This window comes from Lathamus discolor, chromosome 1 (genome assembly GCF_037157495.1).
Source record: "Lathamus discolor isolate bLatDis1 chromosome 1, bLatDis1.hap1, whole genome shotgun sequence".
NCBI lineage: Eukaryota > Metazoa > Chordata > Aves > Psittaciformes > Psittacidae > Lathamus > Lathamus discolor.
In genome coordinates, this window is record NC_088884.1 from 127831401 (window position 1) to 127848986 (window position 17586).

At 37.8% G+C, this 17586-nt stretch overlaps 1 protein-coding gene across 4 annotated transcripts in view; it reads left to right on the forward strand.

The window, feature by feature from the left end:
- Positions 1-1830: 1830 nt before the first annotated feature.
- WDR17 (WD repeat domain 17) overlaps positions 1831-17586 on the forward strand; it is a 62754-nt gene continuing 46998 nt past the window's right edge. For 3 of the 4 annotated variants that reach the window (XM_065694855.1, XM_065694879.1, XM_065694890.1), the window contains exon 1: positions 1859-1887. The gene's annotated coding sequence lies outside the window, so the exon portion shown is untranslated. Of the gene's footprint in view, positions 1888-17586 lie in introns of all 4 variants that reach the window. The other variant, XM_065694871.1, reaches the window with a different exon arrangement.

A 17586-nucleotide genomic window follows, 5' to 3' on the forward strand; every position in this document is an offset into this window, starting at 1 on the left:
AGAATTAAGAACTAGAAAAGATAAAGAAAAAGGCAACAAAGATGGCAATTAGAATTTATAGATTAGATCTCAAGAGTCAAAATAGGGTAGATCTCTTCAGCCTGTGAAAGGGACGGCTGGAAAGAGATATAAAAGCAGAGAAACTGAAAATTACTATTTGCTACCTGTCATTAGAAAGGGAAAATATGGATTATCAGATGGTTGTTTTAAAGATAACAAATGCAGACCTTTTTTTGCAGGACTTTCAAAATAGAATTCAGTGTGGTGGGATGTTTTGGAGGTCAAAAGTTTAGGGGGATAGATAAATATCAGGGGTACATATCCATGATCTGAATGTAATATTTAGTACAAGAATCTCATAGTTTATAATTACCAAAAGATATAATATCAAAAGGGAAATATATATTTTTTTTCATTTATATTCTTTGCACCTGCATCCACTAGAAACCTTTGTTGGAGACGGAATATAATACTTAATGGGACCTTCTGTATGACCAAGTCCCTAATTCATGATTTTCAAAAGGCATAATGTAAAGAGAGAAAGGCTGTATGGCTTTGTTCCTTACTCTCTCTGCACCCACTTCTTGTACTGACTGTAGCTGGATATGGAATATAGTGCTTGAGACTTTTGATGTGACCAAGGGTGATTGTTACTGTCTTCAAGAAGATTGTGTAGGTTAAACTTAGTATAGGCTTCTAAGGAAGGAAGCAAACACAGCAAAAAATCTCACTAGGAGGTGATGCGTGCTGGAGCTGTACACTTTCCACCCAGTAAATATATGCAAAGTGATGCCCTATCCACCTCTTCTCAGTTCCTTCTACTAAAGAAGCAACTATGACAAGGTCAGGAATTACACTGTAGGATACATCTCCTCAAGAAATAGATTCTCCTTGTCCAGAAAACAAAGGATATTTTTACTTATTTGAGCACATAGAAATAACAGCAAGGGAAGGCTGAGTTAGCTTTAAAACAAATCAAGAACAATCTCTGGAGTTGTAGTTCTACAACTCACAGGCTACCTCCCCACTATTGGCATCGACACAAACACAGCAATGACAATGTAGTGAGTTTGAATAGAGAAATTGTGCAGTCTGAGAAAGAAGTAAGGGAAACACAGTTGTTCAGTAAACAAGCTCAATTGCTGCAAGTCACCATCCAGCTGCACAAACGACTGGAGAGGGGAAAAAGTAAAAGCAAAAAGCCAAGCAGATGTCCAATAAAACGTCTGCGGACCTGATGACTCCAGGTTAAGAGACCTGGATCCAGTGGAATGCGTTTTGTGATTCGTATTTGATGAGATCAGTCGGCGTGTAACGCGACAACTTGCCATTCCTTTTAGCCCTTCAGCACAGGGCAATGGTCTCTACAATCGAGGAGCAGGTACAGATAAACGGCTCAAAATCCATGTCATCTTAAAATGACGATGAACAGCAGCGTCCTCCGGTTCTTTGAGGCCGGAGATCCTCGGACAGCTTAAAATCTGCCCTACCTTCCTGCCCCATTTCCTGATCCCCTCAGGCGGTTTGCTGCCCCGGGAGAGCCCCCCCTCTCCCCGCTACAGTCCCGGCCGCAGCCCGCGCGGAAGAGCGGAGCCGGGGTCAGGGTTCACCTCCTCAGAGCCTCCCGGGCACCGCTATCATTAACGGCTGCGGCTACGAACTGCCGCAGGGGCCTCCGCGGGACGCGACAACCCGCTCCCACCCACCGCGCCTCAGGTACGGCTCGCTTCGGCCTCCCCGTTGCTAAGTAACGAGGGAGCCGCTTCCGCCCGCCGGCGTCTCCCTCCAATGAGCGCTCGGTGGGGGCGGGCCCGCCTAGTTGTCCTGGAGACGCGGCCGGATCCCCTCAGCGCTGTGGTGGACGTGCCGTCGGCTCTGCGGGCACAGGTGAGGGACAGTGGTTGTTGCCGCTGCCGGCGGCGGGCGGGCCCCAGCCCGCTGTCAGGGCAGGGTGTGTGTGGGACGGCGCTTCTTGTCCCGCTGTGTGGCGTTGGGGGTGTGCCCGGCTAGGGCGGCTGAGCCCGGTGTGGGCCTGGTTGTCCCGCGGGCAGTGGTTCTGTGGGGCTCAGCCGAGCAGCGCCGCCCTAGCGCCCGCCTGCGGCCTGGGGACGGGGCGGCCCCGAGGGTTCTTCAGGGCTTTGGGCGGTTGTGTGTGATACACCCAGGAGCAGGCTGATGGTTTTGTCAGGCTTTTGCACTGCTTTGGGGACTGTCCTACTGGAAGTGTATCTCTGCACAAATATGCTTGTGTGGAAAAATAAAGTAGAGTAAATGTGGAAGCAGCAATCTTTAGAAGTAAACTGTGTTGAAAACACTTGTCCTCCATAGGGAGGGAGAGCTTTGGGCTTATTTATGCTCCAAATGCTTTTCCCAGCTGGGACAAGTGTGGGAGGGGAGAGCAAGAGCAAGCTAGAGAATTAAAATAGATGATTCAAGTATAAAAGCAAGCTAAGGCTAAAGAAGCAAAGCTTATGAAGACAAATATAAGACAGCAGACTCCACAAATGAAGAAATAAGTTTTTTCTGTTAAACAAATTCTGCTGATGTATTAAGAGATGTTGCTTTATGTAGAATTGGTTACACAGTTTCAGAAACTATTTTGAAGGCTTGAAAATGGTGGGCATGAAATCAAAGTCAGAGTGAGATCTGTAATTACTCTGAATGCTGTAGTAAGGATCATAATCCTGGTTTTTAAAGTGGCATTGTGTAATTTCCTGCTATTGATAAGAGCATTTAGGTGGAAGAATTCTGATAATGAAGATGTATAGTAAACAATCTGATGTTCTTCAAACTTTAGCAAAGTATTATTTTGCCTAAGTGATTCAAGTAACTCTTTCCCATTGTTTTAAATTAAGCTCAAGTTGCTAACCTCTGTACTTCCTAATTTTTTGTAGACCTAAAATAGGGGAAACTCATGTAGGTTGTGCCATTTCTTTCCTGGTTAAAGGCACAACTGTATTGGTTACTGATATGTTTCTGTTATAGAACAAATGCCTTCTACAAATCAGTCAAGCTAACTTTGTGTTTTTATTATTTATGTTTTGCATATCGGAACTGTTCAAAAGCTTCAGTTAAGACTGTAGTCAGCTGCAGCTAATTGTTGTAACAGTAAGGGGATGTGGTGATCTAAAGAACTTTCAAAGGCAGTATGGAGTACGTATGGAGTAATACAGATAATGCAAAAAAAATATATTGGCAGCATTTTTTTACTTACTGATTTTTATTTTTATTTTTTGTAACTTATTAATTATTTTCCCTGACAAGATAGCTACTGTTGTCTTTCATCTCCTTCTTTCAATAGAAATGCCATCTTGGACCCACTGAGCAGCTCTGGCTACTTAAAGGGCCCATGATACAATACTAAACATGTAATTTGCTATGAGGCAAACTTCCACATAGCAAGAACATCATAAGAAAACCCTCACTGAGTTTGACTAATGGACTATTTAACTCGGAGAACTGGTATTTTATTTCTAACAGTTGTAACAGGAGATGATAATTTGAGGAAAGCAGTATTTCCTCTTTCTGCAGTCTTTGAGTCAGGGTTGATGTGGACTATAAGAGTTACTTCAGCAAATCCTAGTGGAGGTACCATACAACTCAGATACTTTGTTATGTAAGGCAAAAGATGTGCAGCGCAAGAAGAGAAGTAAACATCAATATAACATTCAAATTGCAGCTGCTAGCTAAAAGAACTGAGAATTTGCCTGTAGAATACAGGCAATTCAGTGACATAATGTCATTCAGGCTAGTGATTATTTATGATAGCAGCTGAGCTATACCTTGGGCACTGGAGAACAGCGGAAGCTTTGTACGGTATTCTTTGCCCCATTTAAGTCCTGTAATAAGTACAACTCGACTGAATTCATTAGGGCCGTTTATTCCCTACCTTGTTCTAGCACAGGCTGGAGAATTTGGTTTTGGTGCAATGTGTATATTATTACTAATTTGTATTTTTTTCTTTAGAGGTGTTAATTGACTTTATTTCTCAAGTTCCAATTATGGAACATCCCTAGGAAGATACATGATCAAGTCCAATCCAGTGCTATTGTTGGCAGCTAGAGCCTAATCTCCTCCATAAACTGATAAAGCTCAATCTTAAAAGTAGTTATGTTATTGTCCTTGTAGTCTTGTGGGAAGGTTGTTCTAAAGTCTCATCCTCGTGCAGATCTGGTGATGATGATGGTTTTGCACACTTTTCTAACAGCTTGTTCTGTTCACTGTGAGGTGGCCTGGCTATCCTGAATGTCATCTTGTCCTGATTAAATCCATAGTTTGTTGGGAAAGGGGGAAAATAAAAAGGACAATCATTTAAAGCCTTGCTTATGTTTGTGCCCCTAGTAGCTTAAGGAGTAAGGGAAATATAATTCTGGACTGACCTCAGATGACATAGGATCACTGAGACGTAGGTTTGCTGTGTCATTGTATGATTGCTTCTTGCACAACCTTTCTTTAAACTTTGTATTTTAGGATTTATTTTGGGTATTCTTCATATTCTTCATGTTAGGTAGGCTTTGTATTCTCAATATAAAGGTTCTTAAAGTGGTAAGAAATAAACCTGAGGCTTTTAAACTGACTACTTTCTTATAGATATTGATGTAATGAATTTACATAATGCCATACAAAGTCCAAAAGTAATGAATTTTTATATTCTTTTAATATAAGGAGTGTTTAAGGTATTTTGTGCCTGGGGTGGGTTTGTGTGTGTGTGTGTGTGTTTTTCTTCTGAGGATATTAATTCCTATAATGAATTTGGTGGATTCAAAATGTGTCAAAAGAGAAAACGCAAAGTCGTAGCATGTCAATGTTTAGTCTATAGTAGTTCAGTAGATAATTTTTAGAGCTATGATGTGACATATGAAATAATGTCTACATGTCGTTAAGAATGAATTTTGTCATTGAATTGGGTTCAGTGAATCTGGAGATAAGCTTAATGAAACACCATTTTCTATGAGGTATAAATACAGTCAATTAATTGAAAACCATTCTTAATTCTGAAGCATATTTAATGGTACTGATTTATTACAAGAATACATCAAACCTGACTTTTTAAAGAAATTATAGACAAATATATAAATATTTCTCCATATAAGATTTAAGCAGAAATTGTAAAAAAATGCAGTTGGAAAAATATAAGTACATAATTGATTTGGCACAGTATATTAACTACAGATTATTAAATAATAGTAAATCTGGTGTCAAAAGTGGGAGATCAAGATAGAGTGGTTTCTTATCTCTCTTCCATTCTTAAAGATCTTACTTCAGAACTGAAATGCATTGCTGATTTCAGATATTGCTAGTTAACATGGGAGAATAGTATCAGTTTATTCATTCCAATGGCATACAGATCATTATTTTCAGATGTAATCTTCTATCCTTTGTTTTCTAGCTAAACTGTATATATGTGTTATATTTAGGTATATGTTTTAGTATAGATTGAGGCCAGTATACTCTCCAGCATATCTCTTCGGACTCTTCTAAAGTTATGTCTTTCTAGAGAGCAAGGTAGTAGCTTACTCTTGTAATAAATAGATATCTGCACTGGAGTGTCCAGAAGATCAACTTTCATGGGGGGGGGGGAACAAAAAAAAAAACAAAACCCAACACAAAAAAAATCACAAACCTGTTTTTTGTTGTTGCTGTTTGTTTGGGGGTTTTGTGTTTTTTTTTGTTTCTGCTTTTTTTATTTTATTTAATTCTTGATCTTTGTAGCACTGAACTTTAACCACACTGTGGTGTTCTTATCCTAAAGTATTACAATTTAAAACATCACCTCCATTTTGTCCTTCAGGCTGTTTTGGTTTTTTGAGTGTTTTATTATTTATGCCATCAGTCAAACTTTAGAGACAAGTATTCAGCTATTTTATCTACAGTACTGGAGTTAGTAACCTTCACTAACTGTCACTATTATCAGATTGCACATCCTTTCTTATCATATAAAGCAGAATCATTCAAAGTAGTTGGCAAAACCTAATCACTGGCTTGCCCCTGCTGGATCATATCCTAGAGGAAATTTCATAGTGTTTGGGTTTCTGTCCTGCCTGATGTCCGCACTTAAGGTAATTGAAGGTTGTCATCAATAAAGTAAGTCTTCACTTGGAATGAAATTCTCTCTTGCTTGAAGCTAGAAGTTTCTGATTCTGAAATAATGTTGAACTGTACAGTATTCAACTTCATTGAGAATAATTTGATTTAGGAATCCAAATAAGAATTAAAGAACCTTATTTTAGTGATTGGATTGATCCATTGTAATTTCAGACAGTAGTTCCGTGAATATGTACAATTTCTGGTTTCCTTGACAGATGAAGTTTGTAAACTTGAGAATAAATTTCCTCTGTAATATTAATGTCTCTGAGAGTATACATATTACCAACTGATAAAGCTGGAATTAAAAAAACAAACAACAAACAAACAAACAACAAACCAACAACCAAACATTTAGCATAAGTATTTCCCCCAGTATCAATACCTTATGTGAAGGGTTTCCAAACGTACTTGTCTAGTCACTATGTTCTACTGTGGGGTATAGCTGCTTGTGACAGCAGATCCTAGGATTGTGCTGGCTACATGCATTACAACCATCATGGGATTTGCTTGTATGTGTAAGTGGAAATGCCTTATTGCATATTACCTCCTGTATGAGCTATTAACCTAATAAGCTATGTATTCTATCCACCTCCTTCATCTGCCTAGCTTGCACTCTTCCTCCCGAGTCAGCAAACTTCTCGGAATCTTTGTAACTCATGGTTTCAGGGCTCACAGCTGTGGGATCCAGTGTCTCTGCCATTTATACAGCTCTGCTGGTCAGCTTGGCTCACTAAGCATCCAGGCAGCTGTTGGTAAACTGCCCAGCTCCCTAGTCACTCCCCATCTCCACAGTGTAGCTTTCACCTTATGAGCCATCTTTTGTTCCACTTCTGTCTGTTGTCCCCACTGGAACTCTCTTATGGTTGTTAAGTTTATCAGAGCGATACATGAAAAGCCTGAGAAATGGTCCTCTAGAAGAATGTTTTCTTTCTTCTCTTGTCATGGTAACAAGATACAGGTTTTCATTACACAGCTGGGATGGAGAACACCAGTGACTCTGCAGAAGTTTTCAGAGCACATGGCTAGTTGAATGTTGTTAGATTCTCAGAGATACTGCCAGCAATGGCCGCTTCCCACTATGGAGTGTTACACTGTGAGAAGATAAAATTTGCCTTATGTATTCAAACTAAGGCTCTTTCTAGATCAAAATGTCACTGTAGTGACCTCCTAAGAACTTACAAGACTCTGACCTGATGTTGATAATGGTGTCAAAGAGTGCTGCTCTTCTGCATCTGCCATTCCACCAATGCACAGGCTCCAACTGGTGTGACCAGCCCATTACTCTTGCTCTGCAATACAATAATAGAATAGTTAGTATTGGAAAGGACCTTAAGATCATCTAGTTCCAACCCCCTTGACATGGGCAGGGATGCCTCACCCTAGACCATGTCATCCAATTCTCTGTCCAAACTGACCTTGAACACTGACAGGGATAGAGCATTTACAACTTCTTTTCCCAGCCTGTTCCAGTGCCTCACCACCCTCACAGTCACCTTTCTCCTTTCTTCTCCCTGTGCCAGAGATTTCACTGTCTGTGTTCAAGGCAAGGTCTGCTAGGTGTAGCTGTGTAACCTTAGGTCAGACTGTGTGAAAACAGTGAAGGTGGGAGAAAGAGCAATAAGAAACCTTGTCTAGGCCTTCATCCATGCACCTTCCACCCCCTGGCTCTAGAGCTGAATTGGAGATCAGGCCCTTGCTTTGGTCTTTGCCTAAACTATGCCATAGTCCCACTGTGCCTGGCCTTAGTGCCTTTCTGATCCTGACCTTTGCTAGATTCCTGCCTTGATTTCAGATTTGCTTTGGCGCTGTGAACTTCTCTGATGGCTGCAGGACTATCAGCTGAACCTAGTTACCATCACTGGACCTGTTCTGCTGCTCTTGAGTATTAAGGGACTGTGCTCCTCATCAGAGAGGTCACCCCGGACACACACCTGCTTTGTGCCTACTTTTGGCTCCTGGCTTCTGTACTTTGCAAAGTAGGCTACTCGTGCTGCTCCCTGTTAGTATTACTGTAAGCAGATAAGAGCCCTGCTCCTAATGGAGTTCAGACTGTGAGATAAAGACTAAAGACTGCACATTTATGTGAAGGGCAGAGAACAGTCCATGGTCCTGTGTTGTCCAGCTGCCTCTATGGAGCTGTGCAAGTATGCCCTCTCCTGAGCATGGCATCTCATTCATAGCCGTGAGGCACAACCTCAGTGTGGCAGTGGGACTTGGTGAAGGCTGTGAACAGTCTGGACAATGCACTTGAGTATGTGCTAGTATTACTGTGGATGCAGGAGGTGCTAAGCATTGTGGAATCTCTCAGAACAGCATTAAATCTGGAATGCTACTTTTATATGCTTTCAGTTGGCCTATTTCATGCGTCTCGCCTTTTAAAATGCACATGGCAATGTGAGAAAGCTGAAGTGCTGAGCCCAGCAAAATATTTTGGGTTTGTCTAAAATATGTTCTTATATTCTAGAAGTCTTACATTACAGCACTGACAGGTATTGCAGTTTCCACCTCAAATGATGAGGAGTGTATGTATCTGTTCATCTGGAGCACTGTATAATCACCCAAAAAGTCTGCTAAGCTGGGAATGCTATTTCCCATAAATATAGTGGATGTCTTGATTTCAATTTTTATTATTTTGTATGTGTGGTTTGCCCCCCCTTTTTTTTTTTTCCCCTTGTATGTCATCATTTCTGAGTAAGAGGTTGGAAAGCAAAAGTATCACTGCTTTATTTCCCTGCTGTGTATCTGAGAACATAATTTGCTCATACAATTATCTTAATGGAAACTGTGTGCTGAAGCAGGACTGGCAATGACACTGAATTTCTATCTGGAAATGGTCATTAATGTGCACCACTAACTCCAGGTTAATATCTGGTACTTTAAGCTGTTCTTTTCCTATTTTGCATTGTTTAATAATTGAATAATTGACTTCACAGACTAGCTTTTGCATTCATTCTATTACAAATTTATGGAAATGGCTTGTTAATCCAGTACAGAAAAGCAGAGTTTGTCTGTGTTCTAGATTTCTTAAGAAACTGGGGGGTTTTAGGTTTCCATAATCTCTGTTGAGAATTTGCTAGTTGCTACGACTCTGCCATTAGGAAGATTTGCGTGATGATGTCTCCTGAACAGCACAGTTGATGAAGTATGCTGCTGCAGTACTGAATTGTGGTGTGAGCAATATTTTATTTCTCCTTATACCTCTTGTTTTCATTCATATAATGCACTGTGAAATCTGATGTGAAACTGCAGAGCATACTAGAAAAGGATAACTAGATGCAGTTAGAAATAAATACAGTCAGATACATGAAATTCCCCCAAAGGAGAGAAAAGAAGCAGATGTATTCTGATGAATTAGTGAAAATTAGGCTTTTTAGATTTCCCAGCCAGTGCTGGTGGCTGTAGCTGAGCCCTTCAGGCTCTGCTGGCTGTGAACAATGGAGATGCAGATCTTTTTTTCCTTTTTTTGTTAATGTTAAATGTTAAACGTAAGACGTTTGGCACTTGTGATTAATTGTGGCCCCTCCTACTGTGCCAGTTGAAACCACTCCCTACATAACCAAAACCTATCACTCCCCATGATTCTGAAGATATTTTACATTTCAGTCAAGCTTTTGTGCACTGAACCACATTTCTTACAGACAGTGCATTTGAAAAAAAGGAAAATATTTTAGGAGACAAATAAGAATTACTTCAACAGCACTTCTTTTTTGGAGCTTAGAGTAAATTCAAGCTTGAAGCACTAACCTGCTTCAATTTAAAATACTGGAATATATAGTCTAATTATTGCTTTAGTGTTGATTTCTGTTTTCCAGTTCAGAATCCAATACATATAGCATTTAAACTGCTGCTAGAAGAATTTCGGATTATGTATTTATGAATGTAGAGTCATAGCAGAGAGTTCAGATCAGATCTTTGGGTAGCTTTTAATAGTGTTGAGTAAATTTTAGCATAGGACTTGTACTTACATGTGTTCAGGTTCTGTATTTTTTATTTCAACTGTGCCTTCTGTCATGGCTTGGATGACTTATATTTCCCACTGGTTTGATGAAGATGATTGGTATGAAGGACAGCAACGAGTAAGAATTGTTTAAATTAATATATTCTCTTTTATTATCTTTATATTTTTCTTCTTTAAGCTGCAGTGTATTATATTACTAGTGCCAGAAGTAATATTCCAATAGTGGTACTATGAACGGGTTTTAGTAGTTTTAATGAGGTCTTGAGTCATACATAAGCACATCTAAAATGAGCTTTTTGAAAAATAATGTTGCTAGCTGGGTAAAAGATACTGGAAGTTTGGCTACCTACTGTATTTTTTTAGATTGCATAATTTAATGATTAGTAATTCTTTAATATGTAATGAGATAGAAATCAAAAGTCTGATTTTATTTTAGTAGTAATTAATATACTGTGCATGGAAAAAAATAATTCTAAGTGGTAATTGAGTAAAAGAAAAATATTTGGGAAGATGTTAAATTCGCCTTGGGTCATTTCCAAGTTGTACCTTGGATATCTGCATATTTTTATTAACATTTTTCCAAGGAGGAGGAGTTGTTACTATAGCAACACATGCAGGATATCTTAGAAATTTTTTTCATGTTTTTTGACTGCATGCCTTGGGAAAGCTTGATCTTCTGCTGCTTTCATAGATTTATAGTGGGAGGTGAATATAAGTCACATTTCACTGTATCGAGCTCCTTTATGTAACCATATATTTCTGTAATTTCTATTTTGGTCGCATATACTCGGCTAATGAATCAGAATGCAGGAGATGCTGCAGAAACGTAAGGGCCAGCAGCTGCCTTAATTGTGTTATTGTGTATTACTTTGTAATGCTAGTTATATATGCTCATAAGTATTAAAAACTAGCAGATTTTAATACTTCTCCATTGTTCTCATTTTACATGTCACTAAAATATGAATCTTTCAGTTGTGGAGTTAGGTTTTAATAGCTGCTCATCAGGGATTCAGGTGTGAGATGTGTTAAGAGAGAACTTCTTTTGAAATCAGAAGCATCTTGTCAGTTTGCCAGGGGAAAAGCAATCTTCTGGTGAGTGTGGTAGTTCTGGGTAGGAAGATGCGAACAAAATTCTTACAGAGGGTCTTAGATGCTTTATACTGAGATCAGACATGGCTGTATGTATTTTTTTTGTATTACATACAGTATCTGAAAACTAGATTTCTGATACCAAATGATTAATCAATAGTCTCTAGCTGATAGTTTCATTACCACTGCTAAATATGATGTATCAGGTTGATTAGGTATGGAGTTCAACATTCCTGGTGATACACTGTTACAAATACCAGCATTTCTCCATGCTCTGTTTCAAACCATAGTGTTGCTTTTTGGATTATCTTGTTATAGCTGCACAATAAAAGATAAAGGGTAGATTTAAAAGTTAGAGGGTAGATTTAGATTAGGTATTAGGAAGAAGTTCTTTACTATTAGGGTGGTGAGGTTCTTGAACAGGTTGCTCGGAGAAGCTGTGGATGCCACATCCATGACAGTGTTCAAGGCCAGCTTAGATGGGGCTTTGAGCAACCTGGTCTAGTGGAAGGCATCCCTGCTGTCGTGGTTTAAGCCCAGTCGTAACTCAGAACTATGCAGCTGCTGGCTTACTCCCCACCTTCCTCCCCACCCCACTCCAGGAGGGATGGGGAGGAGAATCGAAAGAATGTAACTCCCGCAGGTTGAGATAAGAACAGTCCAGTAACTAAGGTATAACACAAACCAGTACTGCTACCACCAGTAATAGTAATGATAAGGGAAATAACAAGGGAAGAGAATACAACCGCTCACCAGCCACCAACCGATACCCAGCCAGACCCGAACAGTGATCTAAACCGTCCGGGTAACTGTCCCCAGTTTATATAGTAGGCATGACGTGCTGAGGTATGGAATACCTCTTTGACTAGTTTGGGTCAGGTATCCTGTCTCTGCTTCCTCGGGGCTTCCCCTCCTCCCTGGCAGAGCGTGAAACTCAGAAAGTCCTTGGTCAGAGTAAACATTACTGAGCAGTCACTAAAAACATCTCTGTTATAAGCGCTGTTCCCAGGATGAAAGTCAAAAACACAGCACTGCACCAGCTACTAAGAAGGAGAAAATGACTGCTACTGCTGAACCCAGGACACCTGCCCATGGCAGGGGAGTTGGAACTAGGTGATCTTTAAGATCCTGTCCAGTCCAAACCGTTCTAAGATTCTATGATATTCTAGTTAAACTGTACAAGTACTGTAGTCAAGACAGTCAAAGACACTCTTTCGTAAGACCCTAGTTAGAAAACGTAAGGCAAATAATTGAAAACTTTTTAAAATCACAGTTTAGGGTATCTATCTTCGATTAATATATTTGGGGTTTATTTCAAATAAGTGTGGGGTTTCAGGATTTTTTATTTGGTTTTGGGTTGGATTTTGTTTTTTTTGTGGGGTTTTTCTGGGTTTGGGTTTTTTTTTTTTTTCTTGTAAAATACAGTCTAAGGCTGTGATTTCAAATCCAGACTTTTTCCAAACTACTGCAAAAGGTCCACAATTCTTCCCTTGTGAAGCCAGAAGTACTGTGAGCAAACAAATTCTAGTAGTAATTTGGCTCTGTGTTTATTGTGAAGGTTTAAAATGTCTGTGAACACTATTAGAATACTTGTTTAAAATGATCTTTTAAATAATAGTGTTCTTTTCCTAGTCAACATCTGAATAACTGAATGTGCCTTTTTCAACACTTGCTAGGTCATCATCAGTCAGGACATGTCAGCTGGGAATGCTGGTTGCAAGAGTCTAGCCAAGGCTTCTGTTATTTTTTGAGGAATCTTGCTAAAATTCAAAGCCCTGTCCAAGGCACTCTCTTATAGCCTCTGATTAATCTTCTGATTCTCCAGGAGACACAGATAGTTTTGTGCCATGAACTGCATACAAAAGTAGAAAAAACTTTCATAATTTTTGCAGAGAAGCATACAAATTCTGTACTGCTCAGTAGTAAGCTAGCCACCAACCTGGCACTTTAACAAGCAGTAAGCTACCTAGGTTAGATTCTGCTGGGAAGCATGAAGGGCTTAACTTTCTTTTGAAGCAGTACATGCATAAACCTATGTAATTATTCTACAGTGATTTAATTGTGACTGTTAGCATTTAATATAGTCAGTCTTTGCTCATCTGCTCAGAAGCAGTTGCTTCAAGTACTGTCTCAGGCGGTTTGGAGACCTACATTAGTAACTGCAGTTTGATAGTTCACAAGAAAATTTCAAGAATTGAAAATTGTTTAGTATTTTAGTGGTACTCATGCAAAGCAGGAAGAATTTTTGTTGAAAAGGAGTAGCTCAACTGATATTGAGATATCTGATACTTAGGAATTTTAACTGATACATGACACCACCATCTATTTATTTGTTTCTAACCTTTGTTTTCCCTACAGATCTATTAAAAGCCATGATGGCTGATTTTTGACAGTATACCTATTGTTCAAATTTTCGTAGTGTAAGATTTCTTCTCAATCTTCTGATGTGCTTACTTTTACTTTTGAGATCCCCCAGGTTCATAAAGTATTAGGTATAAATAAATATATTTAAATGTAAAGGATAGATAGCATAGAATAGAATTTAGAAAATTTACTAACTTCTTAAATGCTCCTCCCAGAAACATTAAAGCTTTTGAAAATTTTATATCTCCATTTAGTCTTAGTTAATTTATTTTGTCTATTGGCTTTTAAGCTGAATATGTACCAGAATATTTCCAAATATCACCCATTTCATGGGTCTGGACATAATAATCAGAAATTAATTTCTTAATGTGGCTGTAATGTACTTGCTGTTTTCCGGCCTCACTGAGAGAAGGCTGGTACTATTATGCTTACATTATTACACAAGACTCAGTGCTATTGAGGCAGGCACAGTCAGGAAGAGGTTAGTTTCTGCTGTGTCTTGCAAACACGCAGGTTTAATGACCTTCCAGTTTTTAACAAGATAAATTCATTGTCCATTATCTGGTGCTTTAAACTGGCCCCAATGGGTAGTGTAATGAATTTGAAACTCCGTAGTTCGCAGGTCATTTTCATCTCCAATGGATTTTTGTAGAATCATAGAATAGTTTTTTCCTATGAAGATGGAAAAATATACCCAAATTTTAAAGGAAACACTTTATATTACCAAAGAAGATCTTTAGTTATTTACATTGACATATTAACAAAAATATTGGCACAATATTGGATAATAGTCTGGATGAGATGTAGCAGTTTTATATGTCAGACATACAGGAGTGACAGCAAGCTTTCCATATAATCAAAAATACAAACTTAGTTGAAAGATAATGACAATAGAATGAACAGAAGCAGAGGATGACAACACTTCACTGCATATAGCTGTTCAGAAACTAGGGGTTTGTATACACAGAAGCAGATTAAGTAACATAAGGCTACTGTATATTCACTTGTGTGCATGCCGTATTGTATATGTACTCATCTGGACAGGTCATACACCATATGGACCACAATACCTAACAGTGTAAGCATATGCTATTGGTTGTGCTTTATGGTTATAAATTTAGGAATACTTATAACTTACAAGCATATCTCTTGATAATTAAAGGGTGCTAAGTGATGGATTTGAACAGCTATTATTCTGTAAATATTGTTGTAGAATTGGGGAATACAACAATCAATGAAATACTCTGAGTAGCTGAAGTGGAGAAAAAGGAGTTATGTTAAAATTAAAATGTTAAAGAGCTGCAGTTGCCAGGCTACTGACAGTGCCAGTTTGTGTGTAGTGCAACATGATGCTCTCAGTCTTTTATCCTGAATCCTTTAGTAACTGCATAATTCTGTGAGGTTTAGTTCCTCATCTGTGTCCTGGGTTGAGCAGCAGCAGTCATGTTTATCATTAAACAGTAGTTTACACGTGAGCTGTGACAGTGACAAAACTGCTGCTCAACCCAGGACATTATGTCAAGTAAAGTGGTTTCATTCTACAACCAGAGCAAGATTTTGCATTTTTTGGGAGCAGCAAGATATCAGAATGAACGTGGAAATTCTTAAGTGGTTTGCAAAATATGATACCTATGCTAAGGTAGGGATTATTAGGCATTTGTCTTTGAGTTATTGACATATAACCATGTCTATGATTCTAGTCTTTTCAGTTGTTATTTTTAAGTAACATTAACCCCATGATATACAAAATTTCTGTTTAATGGTTTGGGGTATTTTGTTTGTTTTGGGGTTTTTTTTCTATATGTAGCAAAAAGGAAGGACTCAGAATGTTGCTGCTCATGCCAGTTGAATAGAAAGGTTTTTGTTGTCCTCCCTCTTCCGCTTTATATCTCTGGAAACTGTGGGCATCCTTTGATAGCATTCCCAGTGTGGTATAGGTTTTTTACATGCGTATTTTTTTCAATATATGCTTAAGAGTCCAGCATAATTACTTGTACATCCCTTATTTTGAAATAAAACACTTTTCTAACAAAGTATGGAAAATCTCTATTGTATAAAAATGCAACATGTTAAATAATACATGTATTTATTATACTGCATTTCTAGATTACTTCCATTTCACTCAGGCTGTTCTGATGAATGCTGCTTTCTCCCTTGTACTATAAGTATGCTCAACAGAAATCCATAATATCTGAAAAGATCTTCAGGTAACTGCTTGCATGCATAATACTTAAAAGAGAGTCAGTATGCCACACAATTGCAATTTCTTCTAGACACTAGTGTACTGAATTTCAAACCATACTTAATTCCAATATTTTTTTGTAAAACAGTATTTAACTCACTAAAAGGAGCAGAAAATATTAAAAAGTTTTAAGCTGTAAATAAGGTGCAAGTTCCTTTCTACAATATAGCTCAGAATATTTTATGTAACATTTTCACATATATTTCAATAGGCAAATCTACATGAAGAATCAAAGTTTAATAATGCTTCTTAAGCATGAATTATTAAGTCAGTAAAATAATGTTATATTACAAAGCTGCATTTTTCATCTAAACATTGATCTTATTTAGGAGACATTTACATTTGAATTTCAGACTTTCAGAAAAATAGTACATTAATTTAAACCAATTTTTTAATATAAATTTATGAATAAAGATTCTATTGGTGAATTTTCTTAAAAAAAAAAAAAAAACAAAACCAACCCACCCCCCAAAAAAAATCAGAAAAAAGCCAAAACAAAAAACAAAACAACAAAGAAAAAAAAATTTAATTACCCTTTGTCTGTAATGTAAATGTAGAACAAAACCAAGAAAAATGTGTTCTTCTATTTCAAATGCAGTACTTAATATGACATATCCAGCAATGCTTGCAAACATTAGATATTTAGAACTAAGCTGAAATAATTGTATTTCATCAGTCATTTCATGACAATGATTTTTGTTCATGCTTAATCTGGCCTGTATTCTGATTGGTGATGTGCATTTGGAAATTATTAAAATACCCTAAACTATGCAGGAGTCCTGATGACATGAAAAAAAAAAGGTAAAAATACATAAAAGCCTCATCATGTTTTCAATACAGCCAATTAACAATGGAAATAGTTCCACTACTAATGCTACTATCTCCAAACCCAAAGCACTGGTCCATTTTGTGTGATCATGATAATTGTAAAGCCAGTGTAGAGGACCTTATTTTTTGTTCTAGATTTCAGCACTCAGACTTGGAATCCTCTTTATTCTCAGGCACTAGAATAATATTTTCCTATAGACTAGGTTTCAGGTAGTCAGGAATAACTTATCTCTTTCATATCAGGGCAAAAGAAAGATCTGCTGAATATATTAACATGATTTTTCTTTTTTTTTTTTTTTTAATATATATTACTGCAGAATCCTACAAGAAATATCTGTGGTTACTCTGGATTTGAGGAATTCTGTTTTAGCATCTGTAAGAGATCTTAACTTTACAATCAATATTACCTGTAATCAAATCACAAATTAAATAAGAGTTAAGATAATATTTTCTTACAGATTAATCTTCATCAAATCAAGAACCTCTTAGCTACCGTATGAGAATGTAAAAAAAAAAAAAAGGATCTGTTAAGACAAATCTGTTATTACCATGAAATAAATATTTTTGTACTCCTAGTGTCTGAAGGGATGTTAGCTTTTCATCACTCATATGTGCTAAGCCTACAAAAACCATGGCCTTTTTACCATTCCTTCTGTTTGCTGGCACACCTGGTTTTAATCATCATTTTGCCTGGAATCAAGAGTGGAAGCCAGAAATTCTGGTTCCAGGTATTATTCTGCATTTTAGTAAGTTGTTATATAATCAGCCAGGTCACTTTCAGAAAAAGTGGTTGTTAATGGTGCCTTTTTTTTTTTTTCTTCTTTTCATTGTGACTGGAAAATCCTGTGTTGCGGTTCTGAATGTCCAAAATTCAAATATTTCTGAATACATGTGATTTATACTTCAATTGCACAGAAGAGACCTCTGGAATTTTATTTTTACTTAGCAGTAAAAGAACACTAAATGGTAAAATCAGAAACTTGAAGTCTATTTTTTTTTTTTTTGGCACATTGGTGAT